Raw genomic sequence first — 8,222 nt, 5'->3', positions numbered from 1 at the left:
TATATAATATTATATATAGTTTCAGATTTTCTATTTTTAAAATTTATATTAAAATAGCTGAGAAAGCCAATAAATTGTTCATTTGTTCGTTTCAAAAACGGATCGGTAATTAAGACCTCCGAATCGGAAGCTCGTGCTCTTCTAGAATTACATTTTAAGAGATTTTTTTATCCTTCTGTAGTATTTACCTTTGTATTTTACCCCGTGTACGAGTCAACGACGGGCGCGCGGAATTGTCGATAAATCCCGGGTAGAAAGGTTTCCCCTGGCAACCTAAACACGCATAAATCTCTCAATCGAGCGCCGAGTTCCTGAAGTCTCCTCGTTTCCGAGGGAGGGTTCTTCAACCCTGACGACAGTTCGAAGGCGCGCGTTCGTGTATATTACAAACGGTCACGTAGGCACTCGGCTATCAGCTTTGCTTGTACGGCTCTAACGCGGGCCCCGCGTCCGCGTTGCCCAAGAAGAAGGGGGATACGTAACAAAGCCCTCGATGCGTGCAGGTGAAGCCGACCGTCTGCTTGCCAAGCTGCGCGCGTTCGTGTTCGCGCAGGGGCCTCAGGCCCCTCTCGTCGGCGCGTGTTCCGGGGCCCGTTTACCGTACTACCACCGCCACCCGGCAGCGAAGCAACAGCGGCAAGCAACAGCAAGCAGGAGCAGGAGCAGCAACAGCGGCGGCGGCGCGGCGGTGATAGTAAGCAGAAAATCGTGCCATGCCGCGGTGATGCCATGCCGGCCGACTAGAAGGGGCCTCTTCGAGCCTCAGTCAACCGACGCGCGTCGCTTAGACTGTACACGTTGCACTCGCGCCAGCGTGATTTAAATTTCTTTACCGTGGCCGCCGCCAATTATTACCAAAGTGTTGCCGGAAAATTTGTGAACGGAACCAGTTCCGAACCAGTTCCGAACGGTCGGAATTTAAGTGCACACAGAAAGGCAACGTTCTATTACTAAGAAAAGTGATTACCTAATTTAGTTCGTCCCATTTGAGTAACGGTTGTCTTTAACAAAGAATACTTTCTTGTAACATGCTTATTAAAAATTTGAGTGTACGCAGACAAGAGTATTATTATATTATTGCGAAGAAAATTGATTATTCAATTTGTTTTGTTTCTTGATAATAACTTTAAAATATATTTATTACTTATTATTAGATTTAAAGAAACTTATTATTGTGTACTCAAAAGATTTTTTTTTTTTTTTTGAAGAATATTATAAAATTGATCGGAGAAAAACTACTTTATGTAATAAGCAAATTGAATTTGTTTTAATTTGATAATTGATTGAAGTATTAAATTCTAAACTAGGATTTAGAGTACATTTTGAATTTTAGTGTTTGTAATGAACTTGATAAATTTTCGGATATATGAACTTTTGAAATATTTGAAACTAGCTAATTACTACTTGCGTATAGTACGTATGTTTCTGTGTGCAAGAAGAAGCTTGGTAAAGTTTCCACTAATTTCCACTTAGATTCGCGCCCTCACGGTTGTGAGACCGTACAGCGACGCCAAGTCGACGAAGATTCTAAGGTTGTACTATTATCGCGCTGATCGATCCAAACGAAGTCGAGTGTGAAATCCTTCCTCCTGATGGGAACTTTTAACCGGGGAGGTTTTTCTCACTCCGTTACCTATTGATTGCGTAACACGCGATGAGAAAGTAACGTCGCGTGTCATCGAGTCCGTCGTCGCTCGATGACATTTAAACCTGCTGCCTCGATGAAGTGTTGAAGTGTTGACCGTGCGATTTGCAGGTTTACGCGGTGTAATCAATCGTTTTTCGAGTGCGAAGTGTTCGACGGAGGTGCAGCCCCCGAGGCTCAATTTGACGGAGTGAGCGGAGTACAACAATAGAGGAGGAGATGCGCGGAGCCCGATGATCGGGCGTGTGCATGCTTGAATTAATCAACGTGCGTGTCATCGAGCTTGACGCTCATTTAAATTCTACTCGCCGTTGAAATGTTGATGAGAGGGTGGGAATTACGTGCAGACAAAGTTGTGCGCGCAGTATCGATCGGTGTTGAGTTTCAAAACGAGGTTCAACTGACGGCGCGTCCCTATTGGCTCGCGATGAAGTGTATCGCGTGACGTTCTTCATAAAGCGGACCGTGCTTCTCTGCGCGCGTATGTATCATTCGTTGTCGTCAGCGAGTTATCACCGTCTCATTAAAATTAGTTTTGATCGTGTCGATCAATTGTACCATCGTTGCGACGTTGACGAGAAATTACGAGGAAACCTCGTGTCATCGATCGGAGCTCGGTTTCGAAACGAGGTCCCGCCGATATACTGGAGCACACAAAGGCGGGAGAATCTCTTCATGACTTTATAAACGAGGGGATCGCATTCCGTGACGCCTCGTGGAGGCGACAATGTCTAATCAATATTACGATTTATATCTCGCATCTCATCGTGAAAAGCGAGAAATTTGTAATTAAGATTACCCGGACTTTGTGAAACGCGCGATTCTCGTAAATAATCGTGCCGCGCATTAAACGAGTAAAATACCGAGTCACGCCACGTGTCGCAAAATCGATAATTTTAGAGCGTCGCCGGAAGTTACCGTATAGGGGAACAGCGATCTGAATTCACGGACACGGAGCGCTCGTTTTTCACGGCAGCTGATCCGTTCGCTCGATACGATCAGTCGCGTCAGCGAGAGTGCTGCGATCGGTGAAGCCTCGGTGAAGCCTCGACACGTATTCCTTTCCGAGAAGGAGCGCTTGAACTAAAAGAGGACAAGAGATCTGTTTTCGGTGATTGAACTCGTGTGTGCTTTTTTTTTTTCTTTTTTTTTTTGGAACTTGAAGTGAGAAAGTACATATTTGGCAAAAGAAAGTTCTAGTGCAAGAATAAAAACTAGACCTACAGTAAACTGCTCTTGACTCATCTTTGTATTTGAGTAACCATGATACTGTAAGATATGTATAAGTAAACACAAGAGTGAGCGTCAACGTAGGGAGTTGTGTGGCTCAGTGACAGCGTGATTGTTTAGTAGGGGAAACTCAGAAAATAAGCTTCGGTTTGAATCCAGTGGCAGTGTGTGTTCAGTAGAGTACTCTAATATTTTCTTCACGTTGTTGCTTATATAGTACTTGAACCCCCCTTCAGGGTTCCAGTGAAGCAAAGGAAGAAAAAGAAGAGAAGCACTTTGTGGGACATGATTCCGGCACGCGTTCTTATTGACCGCCATCTACTGTCATCGTTCACGTGTTCGCCTCTAGCCGGAACGTTGCTGGAATGACAATTACTTCCTTCTAGTAAGAAAAATTAACATCGCTGGCCGACGAAGAGGAAAGGGTGCCGAAGTGCTTAGACTGGTACACGTGTCGTTAGCGCATTCGTTTCTAAAGCGTCCCGAGAGGAGGACATACGTCGCGTGGCCGCAAAGTTTACCAAAGTGTGTACATAGGTGGTGACCCCGAAGAGGACCTTTCCCGGCCATAGTTAGCCGAGTCTGGGTCAGTCGCTCACGTGTAAGCAAGCCCCGAGGGGGCGTGTTGGCACTTCCGGCACGAAAACGTGGATTCACCTCACCCTCTGTCGAGACCTTGAAGAACCCTTTCTTCTTTTACGTCCTGTACCGTGATACTGCTTGCTCGCTCTCTTTTTTTCCTACGGATAAAAGTTAATCTGAACTTTCTCAAGTTTCAACTAAATGCGCCGAAGGTCTTGGAGCGCCTCACAAATTTACAACCTTGAAGAATTCTTCGCACGCCGACACCTGTCTTCACGATAAGGGTTTCTTCGCGGGTGCCGAGGATATTGCCGAGCAGACCCGCCGACTTTTTTATTAGAGCCTCGCGCTGACGACTGGAGAATAGTTTTCGGTGGATCTTGATTTGACGTTTCGCATAGCCTTGAAGAAAACTTTTTGCCACTGTTTTATCCGCACGACCTCGCGTGTGCGACGCGAGTTTGGATTCGTTTCTTGCTTGCGCGCGGATTTTCAATGTCCTCCTGGATAATGTGAGCTTTGTATTTAAGCGCACTGAATGCTCCGCTTGTGCGGCGAACGGACGTCGCCAGCCACTTCTCGCAATTTCCTGAGATAAAGCCACGATTCCACGTTGGTTCGGTGCATTGTGCGATGTAATAATAGGCTGAATGTAATTCATTTCGATAACAGAAAATATATCTTGAAGATACAACTCTGTGCTGTAACCCAGATTTGTAAACAGGATCGTACAAATTTAATTCAAATCAATAATAAATTACGCCCGTTTTACTAAATAAGAATGAGAAGGAAGAGAGGTCATTTATATGAAACGAGCTCAAAATTAGACGAATACATTTATTAAATATAACGCACACATATACATATATATACTAGTGGCAGAACATTTAATTTAATTTGGTCATTTTCAGCCGAGTAATTAGATAATTGACATGTCTAATATAATTAATAAAGATGTAAGCACAAAAAGTGGGGAACGTTGGAACGAATGAGTGCAAAAAGAAAAATAGTTCAAAATTTAATTCAGAATACGTTTCGCAATCGCGAGATCCAGCGATAAACTTAATTGAAGTATCGACGAGTTTGACAATTCTGCGAGTGCGTGGAAAGCGAACTTCATCAGGAATTCCTAAGCATCAGAAGTCGCATCTTGATGCAGCATCTCTCCGACAACATACACCGTCCGACTGCACTACTTCGCGAGCACGAATAACATGAGACAGAAACAACAACAGCAGCGATAACTCATGTTCAGTAGATTCAAGCTACTCCAGGGCGGTGTCAGCTACCTTCTGTTATCATCAGGTGCGCAACATCGAAGTCGTTCGCTCTCGCTCTCTGTTTCTCTATTTGCTCGATCCAATCGATCGCGGCGCGACGACGACAGCGGTCGATGACTCACGGAGCTCAGCCGGAGATAACTCGGACGATGAATTTACGGCGCATTGTTGCACCGGCGTGGCGCGCGCATTACACGGGTTGACCCGATGTCAACATTGTTACGCGCGGAGAACGCTGCAAATTTCGAATCTCAATGATCATCAGCACGTCCGCTGACGACGAGTTCCCCGCGTTTCTGGACCAGGGAAAGGGGGGGTCGGTCGGTGATGGTCAGTGATGTTATAGATCGCGTCGAGCGGATAAATTTAACGCGTGAAATTATTTATACGAGTCGCCTTGGTTGTACGGAAAGAATGGTTTTGCTGAAATATCGAAAAATTTAGTTAGATACAGATCTGAAAATAATTTTGTTTCGACCATCCAAATATAATTATATAGGTTTAAACTGATTTTTTTTTGCTGCGGAAGAAAAATGATTGCAATTATTATAATTTAACTATAATTTGCATCTATCAACTTTTTAGAACAACTTTATATTTACAGTTGTTGTATCTATACAAGTATAGTTAATTATAATAGTAATCATACACGCGCACACACTGCTTGAAAATCATTAATTTTTTAAATATATATTTTAGTTATGATTACCATATAAATAGTTAAAGTGAATATAAAAAAATAATTATATTTATTGTAATTGCGATTGCATTTATTGAATAAAAATGTTTATGTCATTCGTCATTTATATCTTGATGTTTTTTTACTATAGTAATATTTGAAATTATCATAATTTATGGTACAATTTTTTTATGTTTGAGAGAACATATTATTATTACTAACATTATAACAATAATAACCAAAAATAACACTCCTAACTATTATTATTTTACCATGCAATTATAAAACTCTCTCTCAAAATGTTAAAATTTTTGCAGCATTTTTACAACGTTTAAACGTTTTACATAATTATTTGAATAGTACAACAAATTATTCGTAGATCTGTAATCTAACTAAATTTTTAAATATTTTAGCAAAATCGTTCTTTCCATGCGTGTACAGTCGTAGAATTATATTCCGCTCGTATTTCGAGATAATATTAATTATTGATATCGAACTCTCTGCCCTTTTCGTTTAAGTATTTTATATTTTACACATCGGATGAGAATTATGGAGGCGTAAACTTTTACGTTAAAAGATTTAAACGGAGTCAACTCCTTCATCCGGCTCAATTATTGACATACGTGTGCTAACAAGATACGCAACGACCTCGTGATACTTCGGCGCTAATTATTTTCTGACATCGAGAGCGGTTATTGTGCGTTGCGTCACTGATTGATCGCAGTCATCCGTATACCGAGTCGACCGCTGGACTGCAACGCAACGAATATTGATAATTAGGCGGCGGGAGGTCGCAGGATAATTTCGTATCTATTGTTGAAATGACGGCCATGATGTCCGATGAATAATAAGTGCCCCGGTGTGTGCAATTATACAATCGTTTATTGACATTATAACCGAGTGTCTTCTGATCGTAAATATAAATTATTTAATGAGCATGCAAAACAATATCTTTTTTGTATCTTGTAAAAAGAAAACACGTAGCTATGTATAATGAAAAAACTTGACAATTATTTTACATGTTTTCGTCAAGGTTATTTATTCACTTTCATGTAACGTGAAGAAGTAATTTTTTTATATTTAATTTAATATAATTTTTTATATTTAATGCTAATACGAAATCAAGTTCTTTTCGTCAAAAAAACTGCTTTAATATTTGCTATGAAAAAAAAACATGTAGAAATTTATATAGAAAAAAATGTGATAATTATCTAACGTATTTATTATCATATAAAATATTTTTTATCGTCTATAAAAATGCGCAGAAATGTACAAAGAAAAGGAATACGATAATTATCTAATGTATTTATTTGTCAAGATTTATTTAACACATTCATTTTATGTATACAGGAAAGAATGATTTTGTTAAAATATCTAAAAATTTAGCTAGATACAGATCTGAAAATAATTTTGTTAGATTATTAAAATAAGAATTTCAAATATAATGAGTAATGCTGCAAGTAATTTTGTAATAATTCAGCTATGCAATTTGAGTAATCTGCATAATTGTTTTGATGATTCAACAAATTATTTCCAGATTTGTATCTGGCTGAATTTTTAGCCACTTTAATAAAACCATCTTTTCCGTATAAAGAAAAAAAAATTAATTTCTAATATTTACTATGTTTAATACTAATATGAAACCAAAATTTTTCGGGGTTTTACACATAAAAGGAACCTCGCTTCCTCTCACCGGAATTATTTCCGGCTGCCGCAACAATTTCTTGCGTGGTTTCGTAATAACGTCGAAGCACGCGCTTCCACATTATAGACAAGCTTGGTGGTAAAATGAGGGTGATAAAATACGGCGCGCCCTGTAACGACGGGTAGTGTGTGTGTGCGCGCGCGCCAGTCCGCCCAGTGTGTTCAGCCCTCTATATTTCGAATTTAAGACCGTGCACCCTCCGCACCATTCGCTTTCATACCGCAGGCTCGTCCACAAGCTCTTCCCTGAAGTCCCTTTCCCATGACATGCGTTGTGTGCATGCGTGAACGTTGCGTGTACGCTATTGTTTACGCAATGCCGGTCGACCCGCGCGCGCTCTGCTCTTCCACCTCTTCCTTTCATCGTTACTTCCTCTGCTCCCCCTCGGTCGTGGTAGCAAGCAGGTCATCGAATTTCTAAAGGCGAATTTCTCGTGCACAACAGTCGGTTCCGAGTACGAAAGACTACTGTGTAAGAACGACAAACCGCTTCTTTTTGTATCTATATGTATATCAATCTACCTGAATCTCTTTTCACCTCGTCTCGAACGCGTTAACTGCACTTCTGTTGAATTGCACGAGATTTTGGGTCACGACGATTACAAGCTTCACCATGTGTTCATATTTATTAAATGCTTGTGGAAAAAAATTATATAGACTCTTGAGGAAGTTGTCTTTCTCTCAAGAGAGCAGGCTTGACATAAACCAGAGAAGAGATTTTTAAAATTGAAGAAGAGAATAATAAGTTAATCTAGATCGTTTTATGAATAAATTAAGTAAGGAAAGGGCCAACAACGTTGACACTAGATCTTGTCTAGTAATATATTTTATATGTAAATTCTAAATACGTCTTTTAATTATATAAATTGTATGCCACTATCGGATTTGAAATGCAATCATAAATTGAAGTTGAAATAATAACATCACAATTACAATAAATCAATTTAATAATGTTACCAGCATTTTAAAACACTGTCAAAGCTAGATCTTCGCGTCTAATTTATATATGAATTCTAAATCTTTTAATTATATAAACTGCGCTCCGTTTACTGTCAAATTTCGAATGCAGTCATAAACTGAGAAGCTATTATAGAATAATAAT

At 40.1% G+C, this 8,222-nt stretch overlaps 1 protein-coding gene across 7 annotated transcripts in view; it reads left to right on the top strand.

Annotated features, from left to right (window-relative positions):
* LOC108752307 (AF4/FMR2 family member 4) overlaps positions 1-8,222 on the top strand; it is a 275,024-nt gene that overhangs the window by 239,204 nt on the left and 27,598 nt on the right. The gene's annotated exons all lie outside the window — the stretch shown is intronic.

The sequence above is a fragment of the Trachymyrmex septentrionalis genome, unplaced genomic scaffold, assembly GCF_001594115.1.
Source record: "Trachymyrmex septentrionalis isolate Tsep2-gDNA-1 unplaced genomic scaffold, Tsep1.0 scaffold6, whole genome shotgun sequence".
NCBI lineage: Eukaryota > Metazoa > Arthropoda > Insecta > Hymenoptera > Formicidae > Trachymyrmex > Trachymyrmex septentrionalis.
This window is presented reverse-complemented; position numbering and strand designations above follow the sequence as displayed.